The sequence below is a fragment of the Molossus molossus genome, unplaced genomic scaffold (genome assembly GCF_014108415.1).
Source record: "Molossus molossus isolate mMolMol1 unplaced genomic scaffold, mMolMol1.p scaffold_m16_p_10, whole genome shotgun sequence".
Lineage (NCBI taxonomy): Eukaryota > Metazoa > Chordata > Mammalia > Chiroptera > Molossidae > Molossus > Molossus molossus.
In genome coordinates, this window is record NW_023425345.1 from 51,275,866 (window position 1) to 51,297,835 (window position 21,970).

The window sequence follows — 21,970 nt, forward strand, 5'->3', positions numbered from 1 at the left end:
CTTCCAGCATGTACCCTGACCAGGAATCGAACTGGTGACTTTTTGGTGCACGGGACAAAGCTCAACCAACTGAGCCACACTGGTCAGGGCTGAAATAAAAGATTTTAAGACCTATATGTATTGAAATGACTCATGGTAATATATTCACCCTTATGTTCATAGCAGCACTATTTACAATAGCTAAGATCTAGAAACAGCCCAAGTACCCATCAGTAGATGAGTGGATAAAAAAGCTGTGGTACATTTACATAATGGAATACTACGCAGCTGTGAAAAAGGAGCTCTTATCCTTTGAGACAGCATGGAGGGACCTGGAGAGTATTATGCTAAATGAAATAAGCCAGTCAGAGAAAGAGAAGTATCACATGATCTCACTTATATGTGGAATCTAATGAACATAATAAACTGATAAACAAAACAGATCCAATGACATGGAAGCATAGAACAGACTGACGAACCTCAGAGAAAAGGGACAGGAAGAGATTAACCAAAGAATGTATATGCTTATATGTATAACCCATGGACATAGACAATAGTGTGATGAAGGACTTGGATGGGGGGAGTGGTGTAGATGGGGTCAATGGGAGGGAAAATGGGGGACATGTGTAATACTTTTAACAAAAACAATAAAAATAAAATAATAAAAAAAAGAGTTCTTGCCCTGGCTGGTTTGGCTCAGCGGTTAGAGCATCGGCCTGCGGTCCGGAGAGACCCGGGTTCGGTTCCCGCTAAGGGCACGTACTTCGGTTGCAGTTTGTCCCCGGCCCTGGTTGGTCGTGCGGGTGGCAGCCACTCGATGTGTCCCTTCACGTCGATGTTTCTCTCTCTCTCTCCCTCCCACTCTATCTGTACAAAAAATGGAAAAATATCCTCGGGTGAGGATTAAAAAAATAAAAAATAAAAAAAAAAAATAAAATAATAAAAAAAAGAGTTCTTGCCCTGGCTGGTTTGGCTCAGTGATTAGCACGTCAGCCCTCAGACTGAAGAGTCGTGGGTTCAATTCCCGATCAAAGGCATGAACCTCAGTTGCAGGTTCAATCCCTGGCCCCAGATGGGGTCGTCTGGAAGGCAATCAATCAATGTGTCTCTCTCACATTGATGTTTCTTTTTTTTTTTTTTTTATCCTCACCCGAGGACATTTTCCCATTTTCTTGTTCAGGTTGAGTGGGAGGGAGAGAGAGGAACAGAAAGACAGAGAGAAACATCGACGCGAAAGGAACACATCGAGTGGCTGCCACCTGCAAGACCGACCAGGGCCGGGGACAAACTGCAACCGAGGTATGCGCCCTTAGCGGGAACCGAACCCGGGTCTCTCAGGACCGCAGGTCAACGCTCTAACTGCTGAGCCAAACCGGCCAGGGCTCACATTGATGTTTCTGTCTCTCTGTCTCTTTCTCTCAAAGGAAAAAAAAAAAGAAGAGTTATTTTTATTCTTTGTTTTCCCTAGTCTGGTTTGTTGCTGAATTTAAAATGCTGCTTGAGAAAAATCTACAAGGTCAAAAACATGGTATCTGAATATAAATCCCAATTTATTTTTAATCTACTGAATATGAGAGCAACTATAATTTATTGAGATGTCAAAGTTAAAGCAGGAAGTCAACAGGCTTGGGCTCTAATTTTTTTTTCTGCCACTAACTAGCAATATAATATACTGCTAAGTAAGTCATCTCTCAGGGCTTTAATTTCCTCTTGCATAAAATTAAGGTGGTAAAATAGACTAGAGTTTTTATAACTGCAGGTCACAAAATTAGTGAGTTATGAAATCAGTTTAGTGGGACAGAATCAGCATGTTTATTTGTGTTGATGAAAAAGAATACATGAAAATAGAAAATGGCAGAGTGCATCACATAGTATAGGTATTCTTTTATAAAGCTTTTGTTTATCTGTGTGTGTATAAACTGGGTAAGAATGTAAAATATTTTTTATTGTGGGATGTAGTTAAAAGTTATTGTTTGGCTCTGGCCGGTTTGGCTCAGCGGTTAGAACGTCAGCCTGTGGACTAGAGTCCTGGGTTCAGTTCCCGCTAAGGGCAGGTACCTCAGTTGCAGTTTGTCCCCACCTTGGTTGGGGTCATGTGGGTGGCAACCAGTCGATGTTTCTCTCTCATATCGATGTTTCTCTCTCTCTCTTCCCCCCTCTCCCCTGCTCTATCTGAAGATAAATGCAAAAATGTCCTCGGGTGAGGATAAAAAAAAAGTTATTGTTTGAAAAAAAGTATTGTTGGACAAATATAGAGAAACTGAAACCCTCATACACTGCTGATGGAAATGTAAAATGATTCAATTGTTTTGGAAAATAGCTGGCATTTCCTCAAAAGTTTAAACATGTAATTATCATATGACCCAGCAATTCTACTCCTAGATATATGTGTGGGGGGTCATGTGGGGAGGGTTGTATCTCCAAGAGAAATGAAAACAAATGTCCACATAAAAACTTGTACATGAATGTTCATAAAGTATTATTCACAATGGTCCCAAAGTAGAAACATTCCAAATGTCCATCAACTGATGAATGAATAAACAAAATGTGGTCTATTCATATATTATTTGGCCATGAAAAGAAATGAAGTACTGATACATACCACAGTATTGGATGAAACTTAAAAAATTATGCCAAGTGGTCTACTTAAAACATTGAAATTTTTATTTTATAATTATTAGAAAAGCTGTCTTTTTATTTTTCATTTGTTTTTATTTTAAATATGTTTTCATTGATTTTTTAGAGTGAGAGAAGGGGAGAGAGAGAGACAGAAACATTGATGTGAGAGAGAAACATCAATGGCCACCTGCCACATCCCCCCACTGGGGATCAAGCCCACAACTGGGTATGTGCCCTCACTCAGAATTGAACCAGGGCCTCTCAGTCCATGGGATGATGCTCAATCAACTAAGCCACACTGGCCAGGCCTACCTGTCTCTTTTAAAAATATTTTTTCTTTATTGATTTTACAGAGATAGAAACATGGATGAGAGAGAACATCGATTGGCTGCCTCCTGCGTGCCCCCCACTGGGGACTGGGCCCACAACCTGGGCATGTGCCCTGACCAGGAATCGAACTGGTGACTTCTTGGTGCATGGGTTGACGTTCAACTGCTGAGTCACACCAGCAGGGCTGTCTCTTTTTAAATGTTTGTTTTGGTTCCTTTGAGCAATTACTTTTTGTAGATTTAATTCAAAAGTCAAATTAAGCATAAATCACTTTTTTAGTAAAAATGTTACTACGTTGCAAAAAAGATAAGTCCAGGTATAATTGTTGGGCTTTCATATGATTCTTGTGTAATAAAAAAATTTAGCCCTGGCCAGTTTGGCTCAACGGTTAGAGCGTCCGCCTGCGGTCTGGAGAGACCCGGGTTCGGTTCCCGCTAAGGGCATGTACCTCGGTTGCAGTTTGTCCCCGGCCCTGGTTGGTCGTGCGGGTGGCAGCCACTCGATGTGTCCCTTTCACATCGATGTTTCCCTCTCTCTCTCTTCCTCTCTCTCCCTCCCACTCTGTCTGTGCAAAAAATGGAAAAATGTCCTCGGGTGAGGATAAAAAAAAAAAAAAAAAAATTTAATCCTTAATTAGGTTAGTGATTCAGAAGAACTTCGGCAGCCAAGGTGGAATCCATCAGCATCCCTCCTTTCTCCCCACACCACCACCTTCCTTCACCCTCCTCCCTTCCTTTGGGGAACCTCTCCTCCTCCAAAGGTCTCAATAAGCACTCCAAACCAGAGCTGTCATTTTCTTCAATGTCTAACTTACTTGGTCAGAGTGAATGATCAAGGGATGGGTCTGCTCTTCATAAACAATAAGAAATAGAAGTCTGCTTGCTCTTCCCCTAAGCCCATTTTACTTCCCAAAGGTAACCTCTGTCACAGTTTGGAATATAAGCTTCTTGATATTGCCTATTTGTGATAATAATAATGATACCAAACACATAGCACTATGTGTCAATCACTGTTCTAAGCATCCTACATATATTATCTCATTTTATCTTCACAATAACACATGAAGTAGATATTATTATGATGCTTATTTTATAAAATAAGAAAACTCAGGCACAGATATGTTAACACACATCACATATAAACACACAACATTTAAAAAAATTACTGCTCTGGCTGGTTTGGCTCAGTGGTTAGAGCGTCGGCTTGCAGACCAGAGAGTCCCCGGTTCGGTTCCCGCTAAGGGCACGTACCTTGGTTGTAGTTTGTCCCCCGCCCCAGTTGGGGTTGGGTGGGTGGTGACCAGTCAATGTGTCTCTCTCTTGTTGATGTTTCTCTCTCTCTCTTCCCACCTCTCTCCCTCCCACTCTATCTGAAGATAAATGCAAAAATGTCCTCCGATGAGGATAAAAAGAAAATTACAATGGTTTTATGTTAATGTGCTTTACAGCAATTGTTTATTTCCTCTTGGACATCTTCCCACATCAGGACATACCAATCTACCTCAACCTTTCAGGACCACTTATTTCACTCCAAAATAGTCTATGACTTCTTTAACCAGGCCCCTGTCAATGAACATTTAGGTGGTTTTAGGTTCTTCATTATTATGAACAAGGCTGGAATGAATATGCTTCTACTATTGCCTACTTGGAGGTGTGCATCCGTGGAATAAATTCCTAGAAGCAGCATTTGTAGTTCAAAAGGCCTATGCATTAAAAAAATTTTTATGTATATTTTTATCCTTACCCGAGGACATTTTTCCACTTTTTATTTAGACAGAGTGGGAGGGAGAGAGAGGGAGAGAGAGAGAGAGAGAAATATCGATGTGAAAGGGACACATCGAGTGGCTGCCACCCGCACGACCAACCAGGGCCGGGGACAAACTGCAACCGAGGTACACGCCCTTAGCAGGAACCAAACCCGGGTCTCTCTGGACCACAGGCCGACGCTCTAACCACTGAGCAAACTGACCAGGGCAATGCATTAAAATTTTTAATGGACATCCCCAAATGTTCCTCCAAAAAATTTTCATAAATTTATATATATTTTTGCATCAATTTATATTTGAACCATCAGCTATATGAGAAAGCATATTCTCTGCATCCTTGTCAATATTAAGCATTATTAATAATTTTTACTTTTTCCAGTCTGCTAGATGTGTGAAAAATAATACATGATTTAGTTTTTGTTCCTTTGATCATGGGGAAGGTTGAATGTATTTTCAAATGTATATTGGCCACTCAATACATTTACTTTTTGATTATAAATAGTTTATTATCTCTACAACTTAATTCCTTTTTAAAATTGCACAAGGACTTTCTGAATATCATGTGTAACTCCTTGTACAATTCAAATCGCCTCTCATAGCAGCTGTCCTTTCCTGGTGTCTGATTCCTATCCAGATCTCATTAATATTCTTTCCAAATAGAATTGTTGCTTCACTATACAGATGAGATCCTCGTTTCTGTAGAGTTCCCTTTAGTATGTCATCCACCCCTTGACTGCTCATTAATATTCCCACTAGAGCACAGCCCGCTGAGAAGCATGACTGACACTACTTGACAATCTAGGCATTAAGATCACTGTTTGGGGTTATGCTACCCTCAACTAGCCAGCCTAATCTTAGTTGGGATGGGGTGGGTGGGTATGTGTGAAAGGAGGGTGCTCTGGATATCAGAATTATCTTTGGAATCTGAATATCTCGTGTGGAGTCCAAACACATCTAATTTTTCTGAAAAGGGTCCCCTAGGATTCCAGGGTAAAAACAGCTTTGAGAGAGAGGTAGACTTAAACTTGGATTAGATCTGATAATACCTTACTTTAAAGAAAGAAAGTATATGATTTTTTATAACCTAAAAATTTTAAACCAAAGTCATTTTTTAAAGGCTGTAATTGGAGGTTACTCTTTTAACTGTCTAAATAAGATATATGAAGATTACCACAATTATATAAAACACTAATTTGGGATTCAAAAGTGCAAGAAGATATTCAAGTGAATGAATAACGTAAGAGAAGTCATACATTTTACAGATCCTAATCACCCACCATCTAGATGGACTGTGTCAGAATCAGGCAAAAGTTTGGGCCACCTTAGTATAAGCCTGAGGATCAGTTACTGAGTACTGGTCATATGCAAGATGATTCATTCCAGTTGATCTTATTCACTTAATCCTATGATACCATGAAACAAATATTATTATTCTCATCTTACAGAAGGAAAAACTGAGGCTCAGAGGTTAAATAGATTGCTCAAGTTCACATAGCTAGTAAGAGGCAGAGCCAGGATTTGAAACAGTCTGACAGACCCTAATGTCCATGCTCCAACAACTTACTGCAAACCACATCTTCCCAGAATCTGGGGATGGTCTTATCTTCCTAAGTGTCTTGAAACTAGAAATGGCAATGTTCCGTATCTAGACCAACTCTGCCCAGGTTCCTGTCAGCTTAGGTCTACATCTTTGGCCTACCACTTACTTACTGGGTAACATTAGGAAAAAAGCCTTAGCTTTATCACCTCTAAAATGTTCTTCTTTTAACTCAGAGCTAAAAGAAGTGCTTGCCCTGGCTGGTTTGGCTCAGCGGTTAGAGCATCGGCCTGTGGTCCAGAGAGACCTGGGTTTGGTTCCCACTAAGGGCACGTACTTCAGTTGTAGTTTGTCCCCAGCCCTGGTCGGGTCATGTGGGAGGCAGCCACTCGATGTGTCCCTTTCACATCAATGCTTCTCTCTCTCTTTCTCTTCCTCTCTCTCCTTCCCACTATATCTGAACAAAAAATGGAAAAATGTCCTCAGGCGAGGATAAAAAAAATAAAAATAAATAAATAAATAAAAAGAGTCCTTAATAATAATGATAGTGGTAATAAAAATAGGAAATTTTTAATTTTTAATTGTTTTAATTTAATTGTTTTGCATATGTAAATTTATCAATCCTCATAATAACACACTCAGAATATTATGGTCCCACTTTATAGATGTAGAAATTGAGACCCAGAGAAGTTAAATAAATGTTACCTCTTATTCATTTTTTAGGAGGCTGGCATGGAAACAAAATGATCTCCAGTACAGAGAATAAAGTTTTAGTGTACACTGCATTTCCAGTTCAATTTATTTTTGTTAAATCAGCAATTTTAGAGAAAGTATCTCTAATGTCATCTCTGAGAATCTAGTAGTGACCACCAGGAACACCAGATCTGCTCAAAACCCTGACACCATTTCTCTGCACCAAAATGTCTAAATCTGTCAAATTACACCTTATAAGGGCCACATTTTAGGTGTTCTCAACACCCTATAAAAACTCTTAAGTTGAAGATGATGTAACTATCACCTTCCTATATGGCTTCTCTTACTTTATTCATTCACTTGAGTATCTCTTGCACTTTTGAATCCCAAATTAGCTTTTTATATAATTGTGGTAATCTTCATATATCTTAGTTAGACAGTTAAAAGAGTAACCTCCAATTACAGCCTTTAAAAACGGACTCTGGTCTAAAATTTTTAGGTCATAAAGAATCATATATTTTCTTTCTTTAAAGTAAGGAATTACCAGATCTAATCCAAGTTTAATTCTACCTCTGTCACAAATCTAATCTGTTATATATTCACTTGGTTCTTCCTCCCTTCCCCCCAGTTGATAATTAACTCATTGTTAAGGGCAACATAATCCAAGTGAGTGAGGGTTTTTTTCATACATAGCAAGTAAAATCTCTTTCAGTAAGTAGAAAAACAGATAATTATGACAGTAACCTCAAATTTAAGGGGAAAAGTAGAGAAAAGCATAGTTAATTAAAAAAAAAAAGAAGAAATTTAGAGTTGACTGAGGCCACAAAAGCATAGATTAACTCGAACAGGCTGTTTCTCCTTTAACCTTTGTACCACTCCATACTTTATCATCAGATGCATCAAATGTCAGTGCCTGGTACCATGTAGGGCTCAATAAATATCTGTTATACAAACGAAAAACAGTACTATACTAGCTCTCAGTTGCCACGTAGCTTGACAGAGGCCCACTTACATAATTAAATATCTGCCTATAAAGTATATGCTCATAGGTCTTGCCAATTACATGCTTAATTAAGACAAAGTGGATAATTAAAGAGTCTTCTTTACAATGTCAAAGCAGAAGAAATATAAACAATTATTTTAAGAAGGCTGCTTCCATTCCATTTCTCCTTATACAGTCCTTTGTCCTTAATAATTAATCAAGTTTTCTCCAAATACACAGCTTCTTAGTTTCACTCTTGGCCATTTCCAGGAAGGGCCTGGCTTCCATTCTTCTTATCTGAAATTTTAGATGATATGTTTTTTTTCAGGTCTTGCTCAATCTGAAAAGCCAACTCAGATCAATTTAACCAATTCAAGCAGGGGAATTAAAACGGGCTTACTGAAAAGTGACTCTTCTCTGGGCAAGTTCTCTAATCTTTCCTTTCTGTAAAAATCTGAGAAGCTAACACCAAACAGTGCTTTAATCAAGGACAAGCACAGCTGAGGCTGGTCACATAAAGAATTACCAAATCACACAGCCACAGAAGTGATAAAATTCTGCTAATCTAACTAATGCTATGGATCTTATTTCTTAATAAGGACTGCTTACAAACATATTGATGTTAGTGTTTTAATTAAATTTTAATGTTTACCTTCTAAAAATTATATTAAATTATGGTGGTGTTTTAAAAGGTATTGAGATAAATTTATTGAGTACTGGTCTCTTAGTTGGCATGAGAAAGTCAATCAGTTTCTTTGGGTCTCAGTTTCTTCATCTGAAAAACGATAATAATTCATATGGAATAGCTATGAGGATTAAATGAGAGGATAAAAGAAATAGTACTTTGAAAAATTATAAGTAACTATAAAATCCATTATTTTAAATAAGATTTTTGTTCAGTTTTAAGAAAAAAAATGGAATTAAAAAATAAGGCTACCCAATGAAGAGAAGTAGGAAAACAGAACTGATTAGTTATCCTGTCTGGTTCAACTAGATGTTAACGAGAAACCTCTTATTTAAAGTTGTTGTCGACAATCTTTCTAATCAATACACTGTCCTATTTCAGGGTATGTAGTAAGTATAATGAAAATATACTGTCTTTTTCTTTCTTTTTTTTTTTTTTATCCTCACCAGAGGACATTTTTGCATTTACCTTCAGACAGAGCAGGAGGGAGAGAGGGCGGAAGAGAGAGAGAGAGAGAGAGACACATCTAGTAATTGCCACTCACACGACCCCAACCAGGGCTGGGGACAAACCGCAACCAAGTTACGTGCCCCTAGCAGGAACTGAACCCGGGTGTCTCCCGTAGGCCCATGCTTTAACCACTGAGCCAAACCGGCCAGGGCAAAATATACTTTCCTTAAAGATCCTCTGTGGCTTTCTTAATTTTCTTCTAGAGAAGTAAAACAGAAGAAAACTTCTGGTTGTGTGAGGATTCTAGTCAGTTGGATTCTAGTTTTGCTATATATGTTTTTTAAAATGTAACAAGTGTTGCCCTGGCCGGTTTGGCTCAGTGGTTGGAGCATAAGCCTGCGGACCAGAGAATTCTGGGTTCAGTTCCCACTAGGGGTACATACCAAAAATAAATAAATAAATAAAAATAAATATGTAACGAGTGTTAAAAGACTAGTATTGATTAGCAGTAATCATCCTGGAAGGAGATGCTGACAAGTAGTAAAATAGTGGCCTGGATCTGGGAACACCTTGGAAAACCTGCACTCAGAATCCTGCCTGTCACAACATCCAAAACTTTGTCGTGCTACCTTCAGAAATCCTCAGAGACTGCTACCTGATTTGAACCCTGATGGAACTACCTCAACTCTTGTCCATTAAAATAACAACAACAACAACAACAAAGCTTTGGATTGTGAACCAAAACAAGAATTGTTATAATGAGAAGTCTGTCTTCAAGGCTTATTAATGCATTCAACAAATATTTATTGAGCACTTTATTTGCTAAAGATATAACCTTAAAAAGTGACAGACAAGGTCTCTGCTCTCATGTAGCTTCCATTCTACTGAGGAAGCAGGACAATTAAATACAGATTAATGCTGTGAAGGAAATACAAAAAGAGTAACTGGAGTGGTAGTAGGAAAGGGGGCAGATGCTTTAGATAGTGGTCAGGGAAGGCCTCTTTGAGTGAATGACATTTGAGCTGAAACCTGAATGATGGGGAGGAGATATGCAGCCAGCCAGGTAAAAAGAAGAGATGGGGGAGTTTTCCAGGCAGAGAAAATAGCAAATGTAAAGGCCCTGAGGCAGGAAAAATACAGCTAGGGAGTAAATGAGAAATATGAGGTGAAGACAGAGATGAATGGCAGTCAGATTAAATAAAAATTTATAAGTAATGGTAAAGATTTTGATTTTATTCTAAGTGTGATGTGAAGCCAAACACTGTTATATAATAATGTTTAAAAGATTATATATATTTCATGTACTCTGAGTATTTAATTGCTTATTACATGAATAATGGCTATGAAATGAAAAGGAAAGGCAAGGTTCTTATTTAGAAGGCTTATAATCTTTTAAGGAAGCAATAATTCATAAATAGTGACAGCATTAAGGTAAAAAAAAAAAAAGAAGTAAAAATAAAATGCTAAGTCAAGACTGAGGAAGGAGCCACTGATTCAAATAAGAGAAATTAGAAAAAGCTTTATTTCTTTAAACTGGCATTTTATTTGAGCTCTTTAAAAAAAGGATTTCAGCAGGAGTTGGGGGAGGAGCATAAGGCTGTGGGAACTGCATAAGCAAAGGCACAGAGGCCGGGAAGGACAGGGTGGGTCCAGGAAACCCTGAATCATTGTATAACTACAGTGCTAGGTGGGTGGGTAGTGATGTGGGCGATAAGCCTAGAAAAATAGGCTGTCAGGGTGTGGAATTGGGGGTCTTGAATGGCATGCAGGGAAACTTAGACTTAATTGACGTGGGCATTAGTTTGCCTTAAGTGTGTAAATTAATCTCTTGAGGTACTTATTGAAACTGCAGATTTCCAGGCCCCATCCCTTAAATATATTGATTCATAGATTTAGGTAGGACCTGGGAATCTACCTTTTTAAGCAACACCCCAGGTAATCGAGGGAACCACACTTTGAAAATCAGTGTTCTATTTTTTTTATTATTTTTTTTATGACAACTCTGGACTGAAAAAGAAAAACTGAAGCCAAATCTAACGATTGCTCAGGAACTCTACCCAAAAAGGGGATCTGAATTAGAAGAATGATGAAAGAGGCATTATCACCTCTTTGGGGTAAAATCAACCAATGTTGGTGATTAAATGTGGGAAGAGAGGAGGACTGAAGAGTTCAAGACAACTTTAAGCTTTCTCCCTAGGAAAACTAGGTGGATGCAGGTGCCTGATATATAGGGACTATCCACATGGTCTACCAGGTAGTTGGAAATATGGATCTGAAGCCCAGAGATATGCAAAAGCACTAAACATACTGGTTTGGTATTCCAAAGTAAGTTTAAGACAAATTTAAAAATTAAATATAAAAAAGTAAAACCATAAAAATTAGAAGCAAATCGGAGCGAATACTTTATCCACCTCTGGGTAACAAAAGACTTTTAAGCATGAAAGTAAGAAAAAAAATCCCAAAGAAAATGATCTATAGATAAGTAATAAGATACCGTGCACAAAATTAAAAGGCAAGTAACTAGTTAAACAAAAGAATTGATACTTAAAAAAACAATTTTTTTCTTTATTGATTTCACAGAGAAAGGGAGAGAGAGACAGAAACATCGATAAAAGGGAACATCGTCTGGCCGCCCCCTACATGCCCCCAACTGGGGATTTGGCCCACAACCTAGGCATGTGCCCTGACCTGACCAGGAATCGAACCAATGCATGGGTCAATACTCTACCACTGAGCCAGCCACACTGGCCAGGCAAGAATTGATATTCTTAAAAAGAAGAGCTTATACACAAATCACAAAGAAAAACGCTAAGGATAGTTTCGCTATGAAAAGTGCAATATGGTATTAAACATCCACTAAAATTGTTTTCAAGTAATTTTGATGCCATGAAAAATTATGACATAATGTAAAGTAAAAGAAAAAAAGTAGATACAAAACTGTATTTATTGTAATAGTATGAACTCAATTAGTGTGTGTTTGTGTGTATTAAAGAAAAAAAGACTGAAAGGAAATACACCAAATTATAGTTCTCTCTAGTACAGATTATAAAATATTTTATCTTCTTTATAATTAATGTTTCCCAGGATTTTATAATTAGTATACGTACTTCTTATTTTCTAAATGTGAATGCATATTTGTGAGATGGCCATTAGAGAGAAATCACTCGCTACTATGCATAGATAGACAGATTTCCTCCAGTGCTGAAGATGGAAGCCAAATCTGAGCAAATATTACCTGTTAAGTAAAACTGACTCTGAGGAAAAGCCTGGGCCATTTGCTTAATTTAAGAAAAATGTGTAGAAATCTAAAACCAAATAAAAGCATATCAGGAAACAAAAATTGGCAATACTTTGGCATGCAAGAGAAAACTTGTTTGAGCGATTGTAAGGCTTTTCAAATAGTAAGCTTTGTTATAGGATAAATAAGTCAAAAAATAGCTCCACACTTATCAGAAGTACAAGAAGGTTGCATTTTTTCTAAATATTAAAGTTCTTAATTTCAGAGTAGCAATGTTAAGAAATTCTTTGAAAGAAAATAAAAAGAATGTATATTTTCATGGTAACATACATGTTAACTTCTTATGACTGGACATGTGAAGTCTCCAGAAACATTTTCAAGTTTAAAGAAATCATTTGACATGCTGAATGATGAATTGCTTGTTGGGTCAAACCTTGTCCTTTTTATGAAAAGAGGTCTGCATCTGCACAACTTGACTGAGTCTCAAGGACTTTGCATCCAGCCACAGAATAAACATATCAGTATGATCCTACCTAGAGTACCATTTAGCATAGAATCTCAATTCCATGATCATTTAGTAGAAACTACTCAATTTACAACCACTCATTTGTTACTAAAGAACCTTGAGAGTCTGTGTTAAGTAATTTAACATCACCTAGAGATTACTGTACACAATCCAAAATAAAGTACTTTAACTTCCTATAAAAAAAATACAGTGTAACACCATAGCGACCTTAAAAAAAACACAAAACTAACAGTCTTTTCTTATGGAAATTCCTGACTTCAGATCCAAGTTACACACTTTTCTATCTGCAGAAAGAGTACAATGAAAGTCATCTATATCTGAGTGTATGGAATTAAGAATGCCTTAAACAAGTTTCATGATCAACATAAATAATGAGAAATTCTCCCAATTTGTGGTTAGGTGGCCTTTTATGGCAAACATGTATAATGATCTCCCATGCTCTTAACATTCTTTTTTGTCTGTGTATCTTTGAAGACCCTTTCTACTTGAACACATTGAATGAAAACAACGTAATCATTGTAGGTATCCAAATTACATGCAAATATACCTACTGCCTTTCTAAAAATTGCTGGCAGAGACAACTTTCCTAGAGTATAAACAGAAAGAAAGGAGGTAAGCAACGCCAAAGAAACGTGTTCAACAAGCACCATGGTTCAAATTACCACATGAAACAACCACCATCTGCGTTATTAACTCACAATCTCTACTTAAAAATAAAAAACATAGTCACAGAGAAGGGACCATGTCATGCTCATCCTCTGTATACTAGAACACTAGCACGTAGTAGGCAAAAACAGCCGGCAGTTATCTGAAGAGCTCTCAATTCTACTACAGACTTCAGATCATCAAAACTCTACAAAGAATCTTCAAACACTTCTGACCCTTTCCTTTTCCACCCATACACTCACCCTATCCCCACCTCCAAAGAAAAAAGAAAGAAAAATACATTTTATGAACACCTTAGTAAGAAAAAGTATCCTCTGTTACTAAGGTGTGCTGTTAATAGAATTGTTTCCACTTCTGAAGTGTTCTCTTCTTAGAATTATTAGAAGGTTAAAATTTGGCCCACCTTAACCAGAGTCTGGAACAAAGTCTGAATGTAACAGCTTAAATAAAGTTACACAATGGAGTAATTTTTACAAAATGGCACTGCTTTACTAATGTTGCCAATACTCTACTCTCTAGCTCTACACTTTATGGACTACCTGATAACAACCCTTCCAGGCCCATTACAGAACAGTGAAAACAGCTCCACCAACTATTTACTGAACTGCTACAGAATTAACAAGGGACCTAATCCCATCTTCAAAAGGCCATAATGTTGGCAGAACACAAGATAAGAACTATGAATAATACAAATTCATGAATTGAAGAGAACCCTATTACTCAAAAGTTTTTACTAGTGTGGTTGTTTGTTTGTTTGTTTGTTTTTTTCCAGGAAACCTAGAAGACAGAATTTAAAAAACAAGAACCAAAAAAACTACTCCCTGTGCTCCCACAGACTCTGGGCTGATCTCTACTATAGTATTGACCTCTCTAATATAAATTGTATCCACTGATCTGCCTAGTCCATTTGATTTTAAGCTCTTTTATAGTAGGGACATTTGGAACTTTGAACCCACAGCAGGACTGACAAAACAAGAGGCACCCAATAAATGTTTTGTCCAAAAAATAAAATAAGTTTCTAAAGAAATTACCTATCGCCATGTTATGTGTTTTTCTATTGGTGCAAAACAAAGAAATATATATGCATGCACACCTCCCCTACCTCCCCTTTAAAACCTTCTCTTCTGCTAACTCTGTAACTTCTTAAAGGTCTATTTAAAACATGATCATCCTTCATCCAGGCTGTAACTCCACGGGAACTTAGAAATGTTTGTTGAGGGTCCTCTTCTTTTGTGTATACATCAGACCTCAGAAAAAGGTGTTATTTCAAGGTTCCTAAAATATTTATCATTTGTGAATAGTATTAGTAACTATGCAGATAAAAAGTATTCTATTTAACCACTTAAATCAAGAGCAAAAGAATGACCACCTCTTGCAAAAGAAGACCTCTCCCCTAAAGGGGCATTGTCTTAAAGGTTGATAACTCTCTAAGTACCTTGACTAAAACAGTCAAGTTGATAGAACCATCTGGATTAAGCAGGCTTTTGAAAGCTGGAGTTAAGTGAAAGACAATAGTAGTTCAAATATCTCTCACCAGGATCAGCTAAACTCGTTGTAAGCACCAGAAGGAGGCAAGGACGAGCGCCAGATGGTTTGCTCCTAGCACCTACAACTTCAAGTTTAGTAGGTGTAGCCAGGGGTGTACAGTTACCTTATATTAACACCTAGGTACGTTGGTGACAGGTGCCAGCAATATATACACGATAGCGATTCGAGGATAATACACCCAGCTGCAAGGACTGCTATATTCTCAACATACCCCCCCAAAATATAGTAAGTGTCTTAAACAGAGTTCAATTGGCAGAAAGGAAGGGTAGAAAAATCAAAGAGGGAGGGAATGGCTGAAAATAAAGAAGGGAAATGAGCACTTGAATATCATACTATTTTCCTGGGAGATTCTTTTGAATTCAGATGAACTGCTACCTTCCTCCACCACACCAAAAAATATATGGTTAGAAAGGAGTGTTCCCGATTAAAAAAGAGGGAGTTCCTATCAGCTCCCTCCCTCAGGCGGCAAAAGCTCGGCCCTATATAATTACTTCCAACTCCAGATCATTACTCAAAAGTAAGGAGAGAACAGAGGATCAGTGGTTTCAACACTCCCTCTTCCGAGGGTAAGGGGTTCACTCTCCTTGTGTTCACCCCGCCCCAGAAGTCGCAGGAGAAAGAAGGTGTGGAGGGAAACCGAGGTCTCCGCGCACTTTCCGGCTGTGGAGGATGTGGAGAGAGAAGGCCCTTACCTTGCTAAAAGCGGTCTTTTCTCTGCACTGCTACCAGCCCTACCACGGGTGCCAGGCGCTCTGCTTCGCGCACCTGTCTCAACCTAGCTGCAGCACCTACAGCTCCTGCGGCCCCGCCCCGTTCCGGCTCAGAGCCCCGCCCCGAGCCCCGCCCACCGCCGCGGGCGCGCGCACGCCAGCCCGCCTACCCTGCGGCTTCGGGGCAAGCGTGCGCGCCGCCGGCAGCGTGCCTGCCCTCGCGGCTGCTCGCGTTGCTCCGAGGCGCGCCTTGCTGGCCGCGTGAGAGGCGGGCAGCTTCTCCTTGGGGCCGCGCCTTGGTGCTGCTCTCTGAGGAATCCGTGTGTCTTAACTGCCTCGGGCTTTGTGCTTCTCTACTTTGACCTTAATTAGCTCTGCTTGGAGTTACGGCAGTTTGACTCAGGAGCGACTGCGAGGTATGTCTTAGGTTCAGCTGTAGGCCAGTCCCCAAACAGGTTCCTTGTGATTTCTTTGCAGGGAGGGTATTTTAGAGGAAGCCGTGTTTTGGAGTGGAAAGAGCTATAAATTAATTCTGCCTTTAACCCCACTAGAGCAGAATTTCCTTCTATGAATGAAGGGTTTGGACAAGGGCGGATCCCCAAGTTCTCCAGCAGCTCTAACCTTTCACACAGCTGTTAGAATAGGAGCTATGAAAGGTTTAGAGAACTTTAAGAGGCCTAGCACATGGTCATCCTGTCCCCAAACTCTTGCCCCCGTTCCCTGGGACTGAAGAGTGCCCTTTGATAGTATCCTTTCCTTTTCCTGCAGCCCTGGTAAGGTTTCAGACAAGTTTTCTGAAGCTTTTCCGAATTCATGTAGTACTATAAGAGGCTGGTGGTAGTAAACACCTGTATTTACTTTTCTTAAAACAGTTAAGGAAATGTTTTAAGAAGAAAAAAATTTAAAAAATATGTTTTTATTGATTTTTTAGAGGGAGAGGAAGGGAGAGAGAGAAACATCAATCAGCTGCCTCCTGCATGCACCCTACTGGGGATGGAGTCCACAACCTGGGCATGTGTCCTGACTGGGATGCAAAACAGGACCTCTCAGTCCATGAGAGGACACTCAATCCACTGAGCCACACCACCAGGCAAAAAGAGAAATTTCCAACAGTAGATGATGGATAGACCACTCAGTTATTCCCTCTTCCTTCAAGTATCCAGCCTAGACTGATTTCTGGATAGGTATCAAACATCAAGACTCTGGCAAAACTGGCAGTCAGCATGGGAATGTAGAAGAGTATGCAATATCAATATAAGATGTTAGTTCAGAAAATGCATCCCCTTGCATGTAGAGTTACCTCAGTATATGCCCCAACTTCTAAAAAAAAAAAAAAAAAAGCCAATAATGGCCCTTATTCACCAAGAAACCTAACTTGTGTCAGAGTTTTGGACCTAGATTTGAATCTTGACTTACCAACTTAGGCAATTACTTGCTCTCCCAAAGCCTCCCTTAGTGCCATTTTGAAAACAGAGTTAGTACACTCAGTTGGCTTTTACCAGTTTGCAAGGCTGATTGCTAAATTTTCATGAGGGAATTATTAAAAATCAAATTTTATAACTTTATAGTTAAATATGTTAAGAACAGGTAAATACTTAAAACTCTTCTTTTTTTTTTTCTTTATTGATTCTAGAGAGAGAGAGAAAAGGAGAGGGAGAGAGAGATAGAAACATTGATGAGAGAGAGAACATCGATTGGCTGCCTCCTGCACACCCCCCACTGGGGGTCAGGCTCACAACCTAGGCATGTGCCCTGTCCGGGAATCGAACCGGCAAGCTCTTGGGTCGATGCTCAACCACTGAGCTATACTGGCCGGGCTCTTCATTCTTTTTTTAACTTCATTTTACTAATAACTCTGCTCTTAAGGTTGTCTGTATGGTGGAAATACTGACTAAAGTATGCATCTCTTACCAACTCTGTTCAGAGATGTCACACTTGTAGTATGAAATTGGCTCTAAAAGGAATGTTTTCAGAACAGTACAAATGGCTTCAAATAAAAGAATGGATATATTAGGATTGTTTGCTAGTTCAGCATTTAGGAGTGACAGCAAGAAAGCAAGAATGGAGGGCATATTTAGTAACACCAAATGATACTAATAAAACGAGTAGGCAAACTTCTGCAAAAAAAAAAAAGAACATGATATTTTTAAAGACTGTACTAGAATTCAAGAGTTGTTACATGAATCAACTAATGACTCATTTTTTTTCTTCCTAAAATATGGAACTATTCACGAATTTGCATGTCATTCTTGCACAGGGACCATGCTAATAAACTCTGTATCGTTCCAATTTTTGTATATGTGCTGCCGAAGGGAGCATCTAATGACTCAATTTCCAATTTATTGTATAAATAAATTAAGATGTTAATACCATCATAGTAGTTTTTAATACTCTTTATAGTTTAGTAAAACATAATAGGTCTTTGTCTGATAGTGAAGGGGCAATACAGTAAAAGAGAAAAATGGAGTAGATATAAACAGTTGTTTACATACATGATACAGTGCAACAGGAACAACAGAATATATTGCAAAAATTAGATGAAGATATTTCAGAATATCTAAGAAGAGAATGACAGATACGTGCTATCATTGATTAGGTATCTACACTTTAAAAGAAAAGCACTTAGTGATTAATCTTCAGTATGCAATTGAATGAGTTTCTATACTGGTGATGATATTTGTTACTTCAAAAGAATTGGGCCCTGGCCAATTTGGCTCAGCAGTTGAGCGTCAGCCTGTGGACCAGAGAGTCCCGGGTTCGGTTCCCACTAGGGGCACGTACCACACACACACACAAAAAAAAGAATTGGTATCAGCCATAGCAGAGTGTATTTCTAATTCATTATTGTCTACTTTAAAAGATTGTGGTTTTGATAATGAATATTTGAAAGTGAACGTAATTGCATTTTTGTTGTAATGATGTTTATACAGTAGTGGGAAGGAAGTCTGGAGTAGCTACAAATTTGTTAGAAAATTTTCCTGAAGTCATCATTTGGCATTGTTTAAATAATTGATTGCAATTCAATACCTAAAATAAAATAAGTCAATTGTTTAAAAATATCCTGAATAAAATTTATTCTATTTATCACCAATCCAGTAAAAATAAAATTAAGCTAGAAACTGTAGCTAAAGAATTTGAAATTGAAGTTATTAAAACTGGACAAGTACTATGTTTGAGATAGGAAACATGTAGTTTTCAAACTGCCACTGCTCTGTGTCAGGCATATCCTTCATTATATATGTGTTTTTCTAATATTTTAAATTCTGGTTTGGCAAAGGGATTAGCTAACATTGATTTCTTGCAAGACCTTGTTTTAATGATTAGCATTTTTGAAGAATTTTCAGTTGTATTGCAGTTAGGATGAACTAACATTAAAAATTTAATCAAATGCACCATAAATGCTTTGGAAACATTTTTTTTAAGTATTTTTTTTTTCTTTATTGATTTTAGAGAGAGAGGAAAGGAGAGGGGGAGAGAGAGATAGAAACATTAATGAGAGAGAACATTGGTTGACCGCCTCCTGCATGTCCCCCACTGGGGATTTCGCCCACAATCTGGGTGTGTGCCCTGACCGGGAATCGAACCGGTGACCTCTTGGTGCATGGGTCGACACTCAACTGAGCCACACTGGCTGGGCTTTTGGAAAAATGTTAATTGGTGTTAGAAAGCATGAATCTCATGTTAAAGATTTGTCAGGTAATTTTAAAGACATTCCATTTAATAAAAATAAATGTGAAGCTCTGCCTAGGAATATGTTAATAAAAAGTAATGAATTTATGCCTTTTATTAGAAACTCAGCATTTTAAATTATTTTAATTTATTAGAACCATCTCTTTGGCCTTATGAAGAAATAACTTCACTATAGATACATGGTCGGAGAAAATTGTATCATTTAAGTGAAATTTTATTTTTTTAATTTAATTTAATTTTATTTTTTAATCCTTATCCAAGGACATTTTTCCATTTTTTGTACAGACAGAGTGGGAGGGAGAGAGAGGAAGAGAGAGAGAGAGAAACATCGATGTGAAAGGGACACATCGAGTGGCTGCCACCCGCACGACCAACCAGGGCCGGGGACAAACTGCAACCGAAGTACATGCCCTTAGCGGGAACCGAACCTGGGCCTCTCCGGACCGCAGGCGGATGCTCTAACTGCTGAGCCAAACCGGCCAGGGCTTAAGTGAAATTTTAAAACATGAAATTAATTTGAATGATTTTCAGGATTTTGTATATATTAATGTAGAATAAAAAAAGTTACAATCTCAACAACTGTATAGAAAGCTAAAAAGATACCACTTTGCAGTCAGTACTGCTAAAGCTGAAAGAATTTTTATTTTAATTAATTTGTATAAAGTGAGAAATGGTAGCTTAATAGATCATGAATCAAACTTAATGACAAGAAATTTGTTGGAAAAATAGCAGATTAGGATCACCAAATGATAGTTACCCCATTACCCTTTGCTTTTCTTCTGTGTTCAGTCCTTTGTTTTTTACTCCTGATTTTTCAACATTGGCACTATTGATGTTAATTATTCTTTTTTGTGAGGAACTATCCATATTCATATGTGTAACTAATTTATTTTTAAATGCTCCAAAGTATTCCATTTACACATATACCACTACTGATGGACGTTTAGATTATTTCCATTTTTTTCACTATTATAAACAGTGTTAAAAGGACATCATTATAGAGTTGCTAGGAATATACCTTCAGCTTACCCTTCCATCCACAGTATGAGATCTCATTTCTCTACATCCTTGCCAAAAGTTGGTATTTTCAGACTTAAATCTTTGCTAGTTTGATGGGTATGGAATAATAATATCTTTAGTTAATTTGCATTTGTCTAGTTGATAATGAGAATAAATATCTTTTTTATCCTTATTGGCCATTAGGATTAAAAAAAAAGTTTTTTTTTCTTTATTGATTTTAAAGAGAGAGGGAGAAAGATAGAAACATCAATGAGAGAGAACATGGATTGGCTGCCTCCTGTATGCCCCCCACTGGGGATGGGGCCCACAACCTGGGAATGTGCCCTGACCAGAAATCGAACTGGCAACCCATTGGTGCATGGGTCAACACTCAACCACTGAGCCACAAAAGCCGGGCAATTTGGATTTTTTTTGTTGTGAATTGCTTATTCAAGTTTTTTTTTTTTTTTTTCATTTTCTTCCTAGTTCATTTACTATAGTTATTTTTCTGTCATTCCTCCTGTCATTTGTTCATTGGTATACATAGTTTCCATTGCATAAATAAAAATTTTTAGCCTGTTTCTCTTAACTTCATTCATACTTCTTCTAAGTAAAAGTTACTCATTTTTTTCATGCAGTACATATTTTTTTGAGTGTCTACTCTATGTCAGGTACAGTGCTAAGCACCGGAAGATTCACTGGAGAAGAAGACAGTGATTCAGTAGGACAAGTCAGTAGACTACTTTAGATAAATACTGTGATAGGGGAAAATACAGGAGGCTATGGTAGCCCTTAGAAAGGGTACTTAACTCAGACTTGATAATTAGTAGTCTTCCTAGAGGAATTGATGTCTAAACTGAAAGGAAAATAGGAATTAGCAAGGCAGAAGATTGTGAGTGTTTGGTTGGTTCATTGGAAGGGATAGATAGATGGGGTAGGACCAACAGGGTAGAAAAGGGTATAGTAAGGGTATGCTCTCTTTAAAAATGGGGGGAAATTCAGTATAACTTAAGCCTAGGGTATAGGAGGTGATGGTCACTAATGAAGCTGGAAAGGTATGCAGTACCAGATTGTACAAGGCATTGGAAGACATGAGTTTGAATTCTATTGGAGAAGAACTGGGGAGCCATTAAACATCATGCCTTTAAGTATGACTACCTACCTCAGAATCACGTAGGAGTCTTGTTAAAAATACTTATTCCTATATTTTACCCCATATCTACTAAGTCAAAATCACTGGGTTAAAGTCCCCAAATCTGTAATTTTTTTTTTTTTTTTTTTTTTTACAACATTGCCAAGTCATTTATTATGCACACTGAAGTTTGTACAGTATAGTAGTGTTTGAGGCCAGGGAATGACATGATCAGATGTGTATTCTAGAGAGAGAACTTTGGTTGGAATGTGAAGGTTTAAAAGGTGGCAAAACTGGAGGCTAGGAGATCCATTTGGTGGCTGTTGGAATAATCTGGGTGAAAGATTTTGATGGTCTTCCTAGGGCAAGAGAAACAAAGGAAAACAATAAATAACGGGACTACATCAAACTAAAAAGCTTC

General features: G+C 38.1%; 1 protein-coding gene and 1 non-coding gene across 3 annotated transcripts in view; both read right to left on the reverse strand.

Annotated features, from left to right (window-relative positions):
* The window catches only part of LIMA1 (LIM domain and actin binding 1), a 95,075-nt gene extending 79,277 nt beyond the window's left edge, over positions 1-15,798 (reverse strand). The window contains exon 1 of one of the 2 annotated variants that reach the window (XM_036252921.1): positions 15,711-15,798. The gene's annotated coding sequence lies outside the window, so the exon portion shown is untranslated. The remainder of the gene's footprint in view (positions 1-15,710) is intronic. The other variant, XM_036252922.1, reaches the window with a different exon arrangement.
* Positions 15,799-17,940: 2,142 nt separating this feature from the next.
* On the reverse strand, positions 17,941-18,047 carry LOC118624806. The gene has a single exon (XR_004958475.1). It is a non-coding gene; the product is annotated as a U6 spliceosomal RNA (small nuclear RNA).
* Between the last annotated feature and the right edge of the window lie 3,923 nt (positions 18,048-21,970).